Source organism: Arvicanthis niloticus, chromosome 3, assembly GCF_011762505.2.
Source record: "Arvicanthis niloticus isolate mArvNil1 chromosome 3, mArvNil1.pat.X, whole genome shotgun sequence".
Classification (NCBI taxonomy): domain Eukaryota; kingdom Metazoa; phylum Chordata; class Mammalia; order Rodentia; family Muridae; genus Arvicanthis; species Arvicanthis niloticus.
This window is the reverse complement of record NC_047660.1, coordinates 13,066,968-13,084,734: the sequence shown is the minus strand read 5'-3', so window position 1 is coordinate 13,084,734 and position 17,767 is coordinate 13,066,968. Positions and strand designations below refer to the sequence as shown.

Below are 17,767 nucleotides of genomic sequence, written 5' to 3'. Positions count from 1 at the left end.
TTTCTGATTGCTCCAGGACACTTACCATGAAGGGGTTTTGAATTTTCTCGTATTCTTTCTCAGCATCTAATGAGATGATCATGTGCTTTTTGTCTTTGAGTTTGTTTATATAATGGATTACCTTGATGGATTTCAGTATATGTTCTACTTTCCCTTAATTATGCAAAATAGATAGCAAGAATATCAAAAGACAGAATTATGTCTTAAAAATAATCTTCAAATATAGCAATAAGGCTGCCCCTCACTGGCCCAGGAAGAAGCTGCTGAGCTGCCACCCAGACCCTGTTGCACAGAAGACAGGCTCTGCAAGAAATAAATCATAATGAGTTATACAGAAAATCCCAATGAAATAACCAAAGCTGAATGGATGAAAAACTCAATAACTTACATGTTCAATGAGCAGACATGAACCAACCCATCATGAACTATCTAGTCAAAGAGCGCTTTAAGGAAGTAGCAGAGAAATTTCCAACAGAATCTGGGATCGAATCAAGTGTAGACCTAGAAACACTGAAGTGAATCACGATTCAAGAGATGATTTTGAAGGGTCAGACCAAGGAGGCCATTGCCTTGTTCAACAGCCTCCATCCAGAGCTCCTAGACACAAACTGGTATCTTTGCTTGCATCTTCAGCAACAACACTTGTTTCAGCTTATAGGTCAGTGTAAGACAGAAGCAGCATTGGACAACAATGCCAGAAGCAACTGGCAGAGCAGGGTGAGGAAAGCAGAGAATGCCTCACAGAAATGGAGTGCACATTGGCCTTCCTGGCCTTCAATAGCCCTGAGGAGTCACCTTTTGGTGACCTCTGCCACATGATGCAGAGGCAAAAGGTATAGAGTGAAGTTAACCAGGCTGTTTTGGATTATGAGAATCGAGAATCCACACCCAAAACTGGCAAAATTACTGAAACTGCTACTTTGTCCTCAGAATGAGCTAGACCAGAAGAAAGTAAAATATCCCAAAATGACAGACCTCAACAAAGGCGTGACTGAGTAGTCCAAGTAGACCCTGTGCATGGACCCAGCACTGTGAATAGGCACAGGACTATTTCTCCTCTGGCTGTGACTGGCAGGTTGTCTCCGTAGTAGAGAACCTTTAACCCTGTGCTTCCCTCACCACCATTGTTTAAAAGGAAAAAAAAATGGCCTTTTTAAAAACTGGCCAACCCTTGATGAAAGACATCATGTCAGCCATGCCCTGTATCCTGAGGGCTGCACACACTGCAGTTGACTATCCCCATGCTGCCGGACTGCTGGTTCCAGAAGATGTGGTTTGCCACTGTGTGCTGCACTTCTAGGTAGAGTTATCTCAGCTAAAGGCCTGTCACAGAGCAGCACATGAACATTACTGATGTGCTTTTGCTACGTGCTACATACAGGCAGGCAGGGTTTTATCTTCCTAGGTCTCACCAGTGGCTTTCCTTACCCCTGTTTTCCTTTTCTTTCTCCTTTTGTTCCTTCATAGGAGAGAATATATAAATTTGTAAATCTTAATTTAAAGATAACTTTTTTGTGGGTATTGAGTTTGGTTTGCTTCTTTACCCTTTGGTGTGAGCTGTGTGGCTTTTGCGAGGGGATATGAGTCTGAGGGGTGAAGCTGTGGTTTTTTTTTTTCTTTTTTAATATTTTAAAATGTATTTTTGGTGCTCAAAATGCTCAAAATGCTCGGTCACAGTGGATCAATGAATAATCTCTTGTAGGTAATTTTATTTGAAAATAACGATTTCTTTTTACTTCCAGAATAAAAAAAAATGTAGTAATAAAAACAGAACAGAAGAAATTGATAAATTTAAATTATGAAACACATTTCCTCCACATTTTGTGTTATTTTTAAATGTTCTTTGTCCACCCTGAGATGTTCACTTTGTCCTGCATGTCTATGACTATTCACAAAGGCACAATGAATATGGACTTGACGTAGCTGCATTTTAGTGAGTTGAAATTTGTATATACGAAATCTGCAAGTAATTAGAATTGACTTCTAGATGCAATGCAATATCCATTAACCACCGGTACTGAAGAAACCAACAGAACAAAGAATGGGCTTTATACAATGGGCTCAGAGATTGAGCCTCTGACTTGCCTGACGTTCCATTCAGAAGTGAAGGCATGCCAATGCAGCTATAATTGCAGGAGGTAACACTTGAGACTACTATTTGTCTTGCCTCATACTGCAGTGGGAGGAGCCTCATGAAATCTCTGTGTTTCCTGAGTTTCTCTCTTCCCATCAAGGTAGCAGTGACTGCTCAGATCACCTGAGCTTGCTCTGATTGTCACTTAGGCTGCCTGTTTAATACTCTGATGCTCATGTGTACCCTAACAAAGAAAAAAAAAAAAAAACAGCACCTATCTTCTGTTTTTCTTCCACTATTAAGTGGACAATGACAGAAACACTCACTGAATTCCACTTGCAGGAAAAAATAAATAAAACCTTTGCTGAGGGTCAATAAGTACAGTCAATTTTAATTATTGCTTGGAGGTATGTGCCTTCAAGTCCCTTCGTTCAATCAATAAATGTTGATTCTTTGCTTTTGGAATACTTGTTAAGGATCTTTCCTCCTTTTCATCCAAGAGCTCATTGATCAACTAATATGTATTTTGGTTCTTGTGTCTAACTATTTAAGACATACATTTATTATCTACCATTGATTCATTCATATGGAACACATGGCTAAAGCACACATGTATTGGCATTTTTTCAATAAAAACCAGTCTTCCTTTTTTAGTAACATAAACAGTGACTGTATTTGGAGGCATTTTCATCTTAAAAAAGTCAATCATGAAGGAAAACACATACACATTCAACTGGGAAAAAGTAGTCCAACCCAGGAGCAAAGGGGATTACTCACTTAGAAAATTTGCTCAAATAAGCACCAACTCTTCCACTCTGAGCTCTATGCAGGTTCAGTGGACACTGAAATGGGTCACTCTTTCCTACACATCCATGGTTATTTTCAAAGGCACTATAAATATCGGCCTAAGCGTTATAGCTCAATTTTAGTTAGTAAGAGAACTTACACAAAAGTCTACAAATAATTAAAATTTATTATATCACACAAATTTCTTTCTACTGTGAAACCTGAAGTTAGGGAATAGTCTAGAAAGGCAGCATAAAAACAAAACTGGTTGAATATTCCATTCCTAGCTTTACTGGCTGTTGTGTGCACTACAAAGTGTACATTAGGAAAATGATAGAGAAAAGAAAATATCAAACCCTTAGTTTGCTGATTTTCATTGATCATTTTTCAGCCTTTTTCTTAATTAATACTTATTAAATGTGCAGTGAATTGACATGAATAAAATTTATTGTTCAATATTTAATTTGATAAGAGACTTTACTAATTCACTAATGCAGTGTATAAATGGATATAAGTTCTAGAAAATGCAAAAATGGGAACAATAAAAGAGGGCCTGCAAAGCCCAGCACAATGCCATGTGTAACCATACATTCCTGAAATCAGAACACTAGGTGATGGAAGGGAAAATGAATGATTCCATGACCAACCTTGGCTACTTATGGAATTAGAAAGCTCATGTCTTAAAAGAATCCATCAACAATCAAAGGCCTAGAATAATAAAAATAAGCATTTTTCCTATGTCTTTGTAAAATGTTTTGTTATTCTTTTGTAGTATAGTCAATGTTTTAAATATTATCAAATCAGTTAAATTATAAGATCACATGGAAATACTTCTTAAAGAGAATAATCTACCAATTATTTTATTTTAGAAATATTTGGCTATTAGATTTTATCCACTTACAAAATATTCACTAGTATTACAGAATAATAACAATTCCAGAGAAATTGTTACGTGTTAATTGTGGAACACTGCAGTTCTTTAAAAGAACTTTTTAAAATTAATCAATATTTAATTAACAGAGAGTGCAGCAGATAGAGATTTGAATAATCATATACAATATGCATTTTATATATAATTAAACATTTTATATTTAAGTATAGATTTTTAAGTGACCATAAATTTAACAAAAAACATATCTGGCTTTCTGAAATTGTAATGACATTAGAAATAATGCTTTTGTAACAAAAATGCATTGATGAGTCAAGAAAATTAAGCTCTTTTAATTTTCTCCTTTCAAATATAATTTATTAAGGACTAATATAAGATTGCAAGTAGAATTATTATCTTTCCAGTTAAAAGTTATATCCTCAATATAAAGACAGAAAAGACAGTTCAGCTTTGTCTTCCAGACACTACTACCCAATGACTTATAAGATCTGTAGCTGATACACGGTCTTCATAGTGCCACAAGCTTGCAACTCAGATTTTTTTCTGACACTACAACCTTGCTTTTTTTTGACATACTCCATAAAACTAAAATGTGCTGTGCCTGAAGAACAGTTATCACAGAATACTCTTGTCTCAGTACCTAACTCAGAACCCAGAAAGCTCCCAGAGACTGCACCACTAACCAGGAGCATATACTGGCTGGTCAAAGCCCCTGCACATATGCAGCAGAGATGTACCTTACCAGGCCTTAGTGGGAGAAGATGTGCTTCATCCTAGACAGACTTGAGGTCTCAGGAAAGCCGGAGAAGTGTAGAAGAAACACCGTCTCTCAAAGGCAAGTGGAAAGAGAAATGGGATGAGGAGCTGTGGGAGAGGGGACCAAGGGGGCAATGACTGGAATGCACATAAATAATATACTTTAAATAAAAAAAATAGGCAGTAAAAGTTATAAAATATTTAGAAGTATCAAGATTGTTAAAATACCAATATTTATTTAAAAATGCTCCAGAACTGTAAGCTAAACTGTATAGTGTCACATTCACACAGCTAACTAGGTACTGAAATTGAAAACCAGCATTTCTTCATGATCAGTCACCTTTATACACTGAAAGCAGAGAACCCTGGAGTCATTGGTGCAAGCCATTTATTAATAAGTTGTTAAATTAACAATTAATGTTTCATTTATTGACATAGGAATTTAATGAATGGCTGCAATGACAAAACCCCAACTTATTAATTTTATAATGAATAATAAATGTGTGATTAGCAAAACTAATGGTTGCAAAATAAAACAAGTAGGTAAATATGTAGGCACATATTATCTTTGTACACCACATTAAAAGTCTGAATTTCTTGGTATTCTGTGGCTTAAGAAGATACTCTGGAATCATGACTCTAAATCAACATTAAGCTATTTGTTTATTGAAGGGTGTTATTATGTAGACAATTCATAGTCACTTGGCCTCATTCTCTAATATCCTGGGAAAACAGGCATGTACCACCATTCTGTACTCAAAATAGGCTTTCTAATGCAGATTTCTTTGGAGCATTTATGACAGTTGAGTGTGAGGACATAAGTTCTTACACTGATCACTGATGAATGTGCAAAATGTGGTTGTTTTAACTACAGGTGGTATCTTAAAAAGGACAGTACAAACTCTTCAGAGGTTATTAGATATAGTACATAAATATTTTTGTGCTCCTTGTTGAAGAAAAATTGACAACATCCTCTAGGCTTAGTGTGGGGTAATGGGCTGTGAGAGAGAGCTGGGTGACTGGTCGAGCACAGGCCTCGAACCCAGAACCCTAATTGGACAGTAGGTGTTCGGCCTTGCTCCTGGGCCCCTGGTTCCTTTCACTTAGCTTCAGCCCTCTACAACCTCTCCCACAGAGAGGTCTATGGCCATCAGTCACATAGAAACAGTGCCTCAGGCTCTCCTACATGCAGATGAAGTAACTCCAAGGTCTCAGACCAAGCCAATATGAGTTATCTGCTGCCAGACACTAACCCACCCCAAAGTTGTATATAAGAGCCCTATTCAAGAGAAGTAAAAGTGTACAAGAATCATCAGATTGTCTGAGAATTTCTGTTGCAACGGGGACCCACAACTTAGATTTTTTCAAAGTCTAGTTTATTTAGGGTTCTTGATCACTCCAACTATCCTTCTAGCTCACCAAACAAAGGTAGGGGAAGAAGATGGTTAATAGGACCACAGAGTTGTGGACTTTGTTAGAATTAGTTCTTTAGGGAGATTCCTGATTTCCTTGTCAGGATACCAGAAGTTCAGTCCAATAGCAAACAGTAAAAATGAATCAGTAGCAGTGGTTCCATGCTACAGAAACCACAAAGCTCCACCTAATTGGCATGAATGAGAGAAAGTGGCAAAATTAGACAAAATACCACGAGAAGTTCTTTGGTGCGTTTCTCTCTATCAAGTGAAGAGCAGTGAAGACTAGAGAAGACCAGCAAAGCACTACGACATGGCAATGCAAGAGTGTCCTCTCACTGTTTATGGGGTTCCTTTTATACTCTTTCCAAACATCACATGTGCTCTACAGAGTCTACTCCAGTAAAACATCACATACCTTCTCTTTTGTCTGCTTCAGAAAAACATCCTCTCATCTGTCGGGGGTGGGGGGGACCTTCCTCCCCAATGTTGGAACCCACACTGCCCCAAGCTTTGTGGGCTAAATTGCCAGACCTCGCATTGCTCCTCCAGTCCACAGGTCAGGGTTCAGTAAGAGAGAGAGTGAGGGCAGATACAAAGAATGAAGACCAGATAGCGTGTGATTCAGTCCCATTTACTCTCAAGTCTCTTTTCTCTCTTTCAAAGTTTCTTGTTCCTAGACCAAGTCCCAAGTCTCAAGTTCCTAGTACCTAGTTCCTAGTTCCTAGTGCTTCCAAGTTCCAAGTTTTCAGTCCCAAATCTCAAGTCCTTTCTTCTGTCTGCCTCTCACCTTTTATATGTCTCACTTCTAAGTCACACCTTTAAGTCACACACACCCAAGGGAAAATCCTAGGTATATAAAACAAGATGTTATCAGAGTGTGCTCAGCTGTTGCAGGCTGTTGAAAACAAGTCTCTTGTCAGGGTATATGGCTCAAGATGGCTGCAAGGATGATAGCCACCTTCTGTCGGCTCCCCACACTCACCTGTCAGTTTCAGCAAAACATGCTCTCACAAGACAACTTTCAGAAAAACGTCTTGTGACACAACTGAGTCTCCAAAGAAACCAGGAATTTCTACTTCAACAGCCTATGTATTTGTAAATATTGTTACTAAAACTCAGTATTATACAAACATAAGAAACAAAAAATTAAAAATAAAAATAAAATTTGATGTAAAGAAAGATACATTTAAAAAAGATACCTTAAAAGGTCACCTTAGAAATGTGAGAGTAAGCATTGTATTCATAGGGAGATTATTTTGTTTTTATAACTTAAGCAACAAAGCAGACTTGGCCAATATATATCTGAAATGATAATTATATATACAAAATCTGAATGATTCAGTAGAGAGGGTTAGGACCCCTTCATTGCAGCCCTCTTTTGTGGTTGCCTGTTTATAGATCCAGTCTTTTGAATTCCCAAACGTGGCAAAAACCACTTTTGAATTTGTATCTGCAATGGCTGTGCCATATCCAAAAGATCACATTTTGCAGCATGACTATCTTCTAGTTCTTTTTCATAATTCATCCCATTTCTTAGTGATACTGACTTGCCTCCATTTCATAGTTCTATACCCATCATCATACAAAGACCTGTAATTGAACTCAGTAAGCTAAGAATAAAAGAAAGAGGCAGGATCATACAAAATACTTCACAGAGCCTTCACGGGTATGTTCTAGTATCTTTGCTATTGGAAGTTCTCTGAACACTACCAAAAGAGAAATATACATACTCACTCAGTCACAAAGCCTTTGATCTAGTATGCTGCCCTGCCTTTGAGATATCCTATGGTAATCACAGTACGAAGCTTGTGGCAGTAACCAATCCCTATCTTATTTGACTTAATGCCCATACTGATAGATGGAATGCATACCTGACACTGCTTGACTGACAAAATACCAGAGACTTGCTTGTCAAGGGGACTGGGATATAATTAAATACTACTGGGAAAAAAGCAAAAAAGAAAAACAAACAAAATAAAAAAAACAAACAAATATTACCTCTCCTGACAGTCTGCTATTCCGCTGATATATAAGTGCCTTGTTCAGCCATCATCCAAGAACCATTCTCCTGTAGCACGTTAGAATAAACACAGATACCCATAGCCAGATATTACTCAGAGAGTGACAGTCCTTGAAATGCCAAGTGCCGAATGAGATGTTTTCATCAAACCCTTGCCTGAAGAGCTCAAGGAGGCCCATGAAAGAAGTGATGGAAAGAGTTTAAGAGCCAGAGAAGATTGAGATTGAGAGCAAGAAAACAAGATTGTCTAAATCAGCATGAAAAAATCTCATATGAACTCACAGAGAATGTAGTAACATGCATAGGTTGTCCTTGGGTCTATAGCATGTTCTCTGTGTATGTATATGACTTTCAGTTTAGTGTTTTTATGGGATTCCAGAGTGTGCTAATACATAGGCTTTTCCTTCTCTTTGTCTGGTTCACCTTCACTCTGATAGTTCTTGTTTTATGTCAGTATATTTTATTTTGTTATAATGTATTATTATCACTTAAAGTCTGTTTTTACAATAGGAGAGAATAAAGGATTTGATCTTCAAGGGAGGAGAGATGGAAAGGAGCTGGCAGGAGTAGAGGAAGTGGCTACCACAATCAGGATATAGTATGTAAGAAAAGAATCTCATTTCAATGAAAAAAAAAAAAAACAGGACTGGGAAAATAAAGAGTTGTGGGAGTTAACAGTGGGAGGGAGGAAAGAGAGAATAATAAGTGAGACTAATTAATCACAATGTGTATATACATGTATAAAATTGTCAGAGAACAAATTCTTTTTTTTATTAGATATTTTATTTACACTTCAGATGGCATCCCCTATCCCCATTCCCCCCCACCCCCCTTAGGAAACCCCTATCCCATGACCCCTTTTCCTTTTTGCATTTATCCATTTTTTTAAAAATAATGTTAATCATAGGCTTTATAAGTTTGGAATTGTTCAATAAGAGGTGTAACCCACTGACCAACCTAGATATAACGACTATCTTTGACTGATGGAGATACATGAATATCTGCCTCCCTGTCTCCCCCTCTTTCTCTCTTTCATCACCTAGCTTCTCAAATTCTTTAACAAACTAAATAAATAAATGTAGGAAGAAATGAATAACCAAAGGACTGAGAAGATATGTCAGCAGGTAAGAATACTTGCTGTAGAAATATAAAGAACCACTCACATAAAGCTGAACATTGTGTCATGTAGTCCTGTTTTGTCTATTCTTTGGAGATTGCGGCAACCCTCCAAGTTCATTAAATGGCCTTGTGTCAGAGAATAATCTAGATAATAATAGACCAGGGTACCGAAAATCTTTCTCTGGTCTCTAAATATACACAAATACACACTTGCCCACACACATTCTCATAACTCTCAACATGGAAAACATAAATAAATAAAATATAATTAAAAAATAAAATCAATCACTCTAGTACTATTCCTATGAAGATAGACAGTAAGAAGAACATGAAATAATTTTTAAAAATATTACTAAATATCTACTTCTTTGCTTATATAGGTGACTGTTGGTTTGTTACTAATTATACTATTGGCTTCATTACAGCTTTCCAAGTTCCTAAACAATGCACAAAAGACTTATAACCACTTCCTGTTTACATTCATTCCATTTCAAGATCCAGTGTCCTTGTAGACTCTCCATCACATAACAGAAACTACAATCTATAGTGTATTGTAATGTTGTCAGTAGAGGGCATATTGAAATAAAGACAGACCATGACTCAATTTCAAATCATCAATTTAAAGTTAATCATTAGATAATATACTGAAAACATTGATTAAAGCCAATAGAAATATTTAAAGCAATGTAATCAAAAAAATAAGAAAACACATCAAGTGTGAAGATACTTAAGAGTCATGATTAAGATCTGAGGCATCTTTTTATAGTACTCCAGATATGAAAAATTTTATTTACTATCGAATAAAGTGAAGGTGATCCCTGCTTTGTTTGATAAAGACATAATACTCATTTTCTCCTTCATATTTCCTTCCTATAATATATCTAATTTTAATCATATGCATAAGATATTATGCATAGTTATAGCATGATAATTAGGGAATTCCTCATGAACATTTTTTTTGAGATTCAGTTTCTCTTATGTTGCATATATCCAAAACTTTTTCAAGCCAAGTATTTTTCTATTTTCTTAACCAAACAGGAGCCGAAGATTGAATCAATTTTTTCTATTTTTCTTGATCATCTAGAAAAGAAGAAATCTATCCCATTGTTCAGACAAGTGTGCACATGTAGCTCTGCACAGATGTGTGCAATTTTGCTAGATACATTATTCAGAAATGTGTGTGTGTGTGTGTGTGTGCATGTGCGTGTGGGTGGGTGCATGTGTGTGTGTGTGTTTATGCATAGCCTATGAATATAAAGGAACAAGGCTGCCAAATTCATTGTCAGCAGTGAGGTAAAGTACTCCAAGCCAGAAAGAGTCCCAGATTGCTACACAATTTCTTATACTTGTCTCAGTAAAAACTTCTATTGAAATCTCTGATTACATATAACATATGTACTTCTTCACAGTTTATGTTCAACACTAGTTTAAAATTGCAATTATTTTCCTAAAAAGCATTGGTACAAGACTGATCTTTCTTATATTCTGCATCTTTTGTACTATAGATAAAATTATTGGACTAATATTAATACTGTTAGCTGATAAATATAAACAAACTTTTTTAAAACAAGGATGTTTATATTTAAGAGACTCCATCTGACTATTACACTTAATTTCTGTTTCATAAGATAATCTTTCTGAGACATTTGACTCTACAGTTTACTATAATAATGAAAAATATTGCCTTCAAAAGGGTTAATAGTAATTTAAAAGACATGCTCTTAATATTATGTTTTACTACCCACTGAATTTGTACTCTGTCCTAATTCTACAATTCTAGACTGTGGTCTTATTCAATCATGACAAAATTTCAATATGTTGACTTTTTACTTTATTAAGTTTATTTGAGCTTCAAGGACTTGGAAAATCCATTTTATTTTAAGCTCACAACTCATTCTATGTAACATCAATTAACCCTTGGTCAATTATTTTTAAGTCCTTTATTCATCCTTCCTCAATGACGTCAACAAGCTACATATTTTGCTTACATGTAAGCAAACTACAAAGATATAAAGCAGATTTTTGTAATTCAGCTCTGTTTTGAGTTGGCTCATCTTATTTTTGTTACTGTTTCTATTTTACAATAAATTAGTTACAGATGTAACAATGCTACTATAATAGTGTCAAAATAACCACTTCCTAAGTCATATATTTGGTTTTTGTGGAAAAAAATGTACTGTAGTTTAACATTGAATTTTCCTGAGTTGTTTAAATGGACTTAAATTGTACCAACATGTGTTTCCTTTAAGAAATAGCTTTTGCTTTCAGCAGATGTAAACCATGTATTGACATAAGCTAGCAATGTAAAAGGGTGGTAGATTTAGAGGTCCTGGAAAAAGAAAGACATCATAAAGACAAACTAAGTCTATGTCTTTACTTCCAGTAGTATCTGATAATCACTGAGGCAAAAAAAAAAAAAAAAAAAAAAAAAAAAAAAAAAAAAAAAAAATGCCTGAAACACTTTAGCAGACCTCAGCTTTCCCTGTCATTGGCCCTGCAGGATTATGTAAGTGAACTCAGCAAATTTCCATTCATGCAGATAGGAGGTTCCAGCTTGAAACATTCCAGGAAGCAGAAGAGATGCTGTCTTACAACAAATGAAGTAAATGAAGGCTACTGCCCAGGCCATTAACTAAGGGAAAAATTTAAAAATGAAAGGTAAAGCTAAAGATGTTTTAAAGACAAAGTCATCAGGTTCTTACAGAATGGAAACCGGGCCAAGAAGTTGCTGGGAAGTAGAGTCAACATATATGAAGCTTCCCGGAAAGGAAGCAAACAAGAGGAAATAACAGAATTAAGCAGAAGGGTATAAATCTTTCCTGATTGTACTTTATAAAAATGTGCTTGATCACAATGTGGCATATGCATGCTTTCTTAGGAATGTGACACAAACTCCTGGACATGTGTATAAACACGTGAACAGAAACTTTTCTGGATTATTTTGACATAGCTCATGTGACACTCATATTAGGAAGACTCTCCTCATCCTAGAAAGGATGCTATCCATTTTCTTACAGAATGTATGGTATCTCCTTCTTTATTTGAGCCCTTATCATCCAGAATTCATTCGTCTATGTGCATACAAGTTTCTCACATGATAATACATAGTCTTGGAGGCTAAAGTGTATGTGCCAGAGAAATATTAGGAGCTTCATGCATTTTAAATGAAGAGTATATGACATTTGGAAAGGAAAGAGAAGAAGGAACGTCTCATTGCCTTGATCCTTTGTTCATAATTCTCCTTCATATAGATAGACTATGCAGTCTTCCTAGTGGCTCCTAATGAATCACTTAACCTGTCTTAATTATTAATAAAAACAACAACAAATTAAAAAAAAATAAAATAGAAAGCAAACCTAACAACATCAAAACAAAACAATGGACCACAACAACCAAAACCCTCTTTCTGGAACTACTCAAAAAAAAGAATGGAAGTGAAAACAATGTTAAAAAAACCAGCATTACAGCTATAATTAAACGTAACTTAATTCTAATACACTTTCTTATAACTTCCTTCATTTAATTATGTAAGTTATTTAAAGGGAATATTTCTAGCTTTTCTCTATAAATCTACAAGCCAAAATAATTTATAGGATTGCTCAGCTTTCCATTAGCAGAAAAAAGTGAAGTTAATTTAACTCTTCTAAGGGAAAAGTTATTTCATCATAGTGAAAATGGAGTTATGTTTCCCCAAGATTAAACTAAGATGTTTGGTAAGCAGAAAATAGTACCTCAAACCCCTGAAGTCAATTTTTACATCTTTAGAAATCATGTACATGTATTTGGGGGTTAAAAAAATCTGACTTGGCTTAAATGAAATGCATGCATAACAGACATTATTTCTCATTAGCAGACTGTAAGTTATTTCCATTCTGGCTGTAAATTATTTCGATGCATAGCTGTTATAGAATATTTAGTCCTTTCCTCCACTCAACATGCTCTTACTAGATATATGAAATATAAAAATGGGCCAAGTACTTTTCAAAGCTCTGAGCAAGTAAATCTGTGTAAATGAAAGCCCCGTGCTAATCAGGAGTTTTAAAAAATACAAATTATGACATAACTTCACAAAATGATACATGCAAAGATGAGACTGAGGGAGTGATATTGTGACATAGGTCTGATTTTTATGTAAGACTAATAAGAGGGTTTCTCAGAGGGCTGTCTTTGGCTTATCAACCACAAGGAAACTAGAAAGCCTCACAGTAAAGCAGCACCATCCCGTAAAAAACTAATGATTGCAAAGCTTCTGTTCAAGGAAAATTGAGATATGAGAGAAGAATAGCAAAGTAAGAAAAAGAGAGAAAAAACAAACAAACAAACCCTAAGGCATCTGGTAGAGCATATTTCAATATAATCTACGTTAATTACCAAATTATAGCTAATTACCAAGTGACTCTCTTTATTGTTCTGTAATAAACACATCACAGACATGAGGCCTTGTTGCCTAATGTAGTTTTTCTGTGTAGCACTACTATTTCTCAAGCTATTTAATGAATAATTAGACTGTGTAAAGGTGTGAGAATAAATATCACAACTATTCTATGCCATTTCTTATTCATGTACCATCTGGACTTCAAAACATTTAATATATAAAGGAACTTACTAAATGAGATTAAAACAGCAACTTAGCCATTCACTCGTTGTAATAACTATGAATAAATGAATGTATTAACATGACATTTCTTAATTAGGTGAATTAATATATGCAATTGTCTGGGAAAAAACTCCAAGAAGTTTTCCTCATATATCAGAGGAGACACCTGAAAGAATAGTTTTTAAAATTATTGCTGTAAAATTTATACCTCATAAATATTTGATATCCAGAGCAGTTTTTTTTATTTCAAAAATTCTGCTATCAGAGTACAAGAATGATTGGTATACTGTAAAAATGATGAGGATTAATACTTAAAATAATAGAGGAAATGCAAAAACAAGTCATAGTTCTAAGATGTATGTTTGGCTTAGTTCTTACCTGGCATCTAGTGTGTATTTGAACCTGACCTCTATTCCCAGACCCAGAAAATGAAAATTGGCATTATTGAAAAAAATATGCCTTACCCCTTAGCCCAGGTAGAGTTGACTAAATCCAGAAAAAAATTTAACAAGCATCCAATTTTATTACATTTATATCAGACTCATTCCTTATAGTATATATACATTCTACTCCTCAGCTCAGAGTGCAAATTATGACTCTTCTCATGCATTTTCCCATAACAATGATTTAAGAACTGGAATGCTACTTTTCTTTAAACATTATTTTACACATTTTAGGTTTGATAAGAACAGTTTCATAAAATAATGTATTTTTGCAATGTTTCCCTATAGCTTCTTCTCCCTTTGTTTTGTCTGTTATCATGTCATTTGTTCTTTTCATTTCTCTCAGATTATTTTTCCTATTTTTTTATTATGTAAGTAATATGAATAATGATGTAGGATATTATGCTTTTAAATCAGTCCAGGACCCAGAAATAAGAGAAGCACTCTATAAGTGTATTTGTGAATATTATGGTTATTTTTCTAGTGTTGTGAAGAAACATTATCACCAAGGAAACTTATAGAAGAAATAGTTTCATGGAACTTAGTTTTATACAGAGCATGAAAAGTGACAAGCAATGCACAGAGCAGTAGCTGAGGGCAAGTTTAACCTACAAGCAGGAATCAGAGAGGGGAGAAGTGTAACCAGGAAGAGTATGGGCTTTGGGAATCTCAAAGCCTGTCTCTACTGACACACTTCTTTCAACAAGACAACACCTCTTAAGTTCTGTCAACTGTGAAACAAAGCTGTCAAATACATGAGCTTGTAGAATGTGGGGAGCTATCATCCTTGCAGCCATCTTGAGCCATATGCCCTGATAAGAGATTTGATTACAATAGCCTACAACAGCTGAGCACACTCTGATAACATCTTGCTTTAGATACCCAGGATCTTCCCTTCGGTGTGTGAGACTTAAAGCTGTGATTTAGAGCTGAGACTTAAGGGTGTGACTTAGAGATCAGAATTAGAGACAAGGCCTAAGGGCATGACTTAAAGGTGTGATTTAGAGGTGTGGCTTAGAAATAAGACATATAAAAGGCAAGAGGCAGACAGAAGAAAGCAACAGATTATTACGCACATGGGAGTATAACTTGGAACTAGGAATTAGGTTAGAAAGTACAACTTAGAGTACAACTTGGAGTAAGAATTAGGGATTGAGGTAGAAGACACTTGGACTAGAGAACTCGGAAGAAGAATTATTATTATTAGGTATTAGGCACTTGGCACTTGGAGGAAGAACTTGGAATTAGACATAAGGCACTTAGCACTTGGAAGAAGTCACTTAGAACTTGGAGGCACTAGGAACTAGGAACTAGGGACTAGGAACTCAAGACTTGGGACTTAGACTAAGAAAAGAGACTGAAGAATAAACGGGATTGAATTACACTCTGTTTGGTCTTCATTCTTCGAGTCTGTCCTCACACTCTCTCTCTTGCTGAACCCCGAACAGTGGACCAGAGCAACCTGGGACAGTACGAGCTCTAACAGTTTAGCCCCCAAGGCTTTGACAGAGTGGCTCTCAATAGTAGAAGCCATTCTTAACCAAATCACAACACTGTGTCTGATTTAATATACTTTATATAATACTTCCAGTTGTATCTATTTTACAACATATTGCATTAACTTGTTCAAGCTACAACTATGGCCAAAAATATTTTATGAATAAGACTTCAGTAGTTCTGAGAATGTCAAGATTTGACAAACAAAACTGAGTAAATTTGAAATGCCTTGGCACATTAAAGTGACCACTCAATTAAGCAGTGTGACATTCTATATAATGTGAGAAATCTTCATTATCTCTTTGTGCAACAGGGTATTTATATCTAGAATATACAAAGAAATAAAAAAGTTAAGTCCCCAAGAAATCTAATATCCCTGGCCATACATGGAAGAAGAGATAGTTCTAAAAAATAAATAAAAGAAGGAAAGAAAGAACAAATGAAAGAAAAAAGAAAGAAAGAAAGAAAGAAAGAAAGAAAGAAAGAAAGAGAGAGAGATAGTGGGAGAGAGGGAGAGGGAGAGAGAGAGAGAGAGAGAGAGAGAGAGAGAGAGAGAGAGAGAGAGAGAGAGATAGATAGATAAAATACTAGGGAGCCAATAAACATAAAATATTAAACTTGTATATATTTGGTATAGTATGACACTTATATAAGAGACATACTTTAATACCAATTTACCTTATGACTAGAAATATTTTAAATTGCTTATTACATGTGGGCCATTAATACAGTTTTTTTAAATATAAAAGAATTGGTGAATGCCTAATCAGTTGTATATCTCATTACTCAGGTTATTAGACCATTTCCCATCTTATATGTTTCACACATCTACTGTATATTTTTCTTCTAACTTACATCTGCCCCCACCATCCTCACCTAAACCTTCTCCCTTCTCCAAACTTCCTTCCCCTCATTCATTGCAATATCCCAACTCCCAACTCCAGCATGCATTCCTTGGGAAGTCAGGCCCCTCTAGCCAGGGAAGCAGTTAACAATTTCAACATAATTGTAAATTTAATAAAACATCATTCATCCCTCAAGTCAGAAACATTTTATAATTTTTAATTGCGTATATTACAATGGCTTTATATTTGCATTACCTAAATGTTTAATACAATTTTGTTTGGAATTAAATTTAAACATATTGTGTGGAATAGTCTTTCTTTTGTATTTAGTTGACTCTTCAAATCACAACTGTTATGATAACTTGTTTTAAATAGAAACATTTTTCTACTCTTTTACCATAGCAAAACAAGACTGGAAAAAAAATAGTTTTTCTCATTTTTGTGAACAATCATATGATGTTATAAATAGCACATTTTCAGCGTTTGAGAAACCTCTGCTTCATGGGGTTTAATTTCTCTCATGATAAATTCTTTTAGTTTCTCTCTACTTAGTGATGAATATATTTTTCATGTACAATGACTCATTTTGTATTTACTATCCTGTGATTCATAATCATATATTGAGTTTATATTCTATGGAATTTTATATGTTTTTAAAACACTAGATTATGAGTGAGATAAGAATAATATGAGTGATTAAGAAGTTGAATGTAAAAAGTGGATCACAATTTCAAGGATATGAACAAATCTAATTTAATCCATTATACAAAATCAGGATAAAAGATGTAACTTAGGCACTCCCCTTTCGCCCCTCTCCTGGATCTGAGGCCTGGAGCAGACCACTGCCTAGTCTGCTCTTGTGTGGACACGGGATTCCACCTGAGACATCCTGGAGGATCCACGCAACCCAAAGCAGCAGAGGTACCACTGAACCCAGAGCAGCAGAGGAACAACTGAACTCAGAGAGACAGGCAACATATCCTGAGATATCCTAGAGGAGCCACTGCACTCAGAACAGTGGGCACCTTATCCTGAGACATCCTAGAGGAGACACTGCACCCAGAACAGCGGACACCTAGCTGCTCTGCTACCTTGGAGACACCTTATCCTGAGTCATCCTAGAGTTACCACTGTACTCAGAGCAGCTGGAGAAGATCACAGAGACATCTGGACCCCAAGGAGATCAGACACAGCAAGATTACTGGAAAAGCAAGTTTCAAGCAGAAACAGGTAGTACAGGTAGCACTAGAGTTAACCAGATGGCAAAAGGCAAGCGCAGAAACATAAGCAACAGAATCCAAAATTACATGGCATCATCAGCACCCA

At 35.6% G+C, this 17,767-nt stretch overlaps 1 pseudogene; it reads left to right on the top strand.

Annotated features, from left to right (window-relative positions):
- The first annotated feature begins 322 nt into the window (after positions 1-322).
- Positions 323-999, top strand: LOC117705143 (glucose-induced degradation protein 8 homolog pseudogene; annotated as a pseudogene).
- The last annotated feature ends 16,768 nt before the right edge of the window (positions 1,000-17,767 follow it).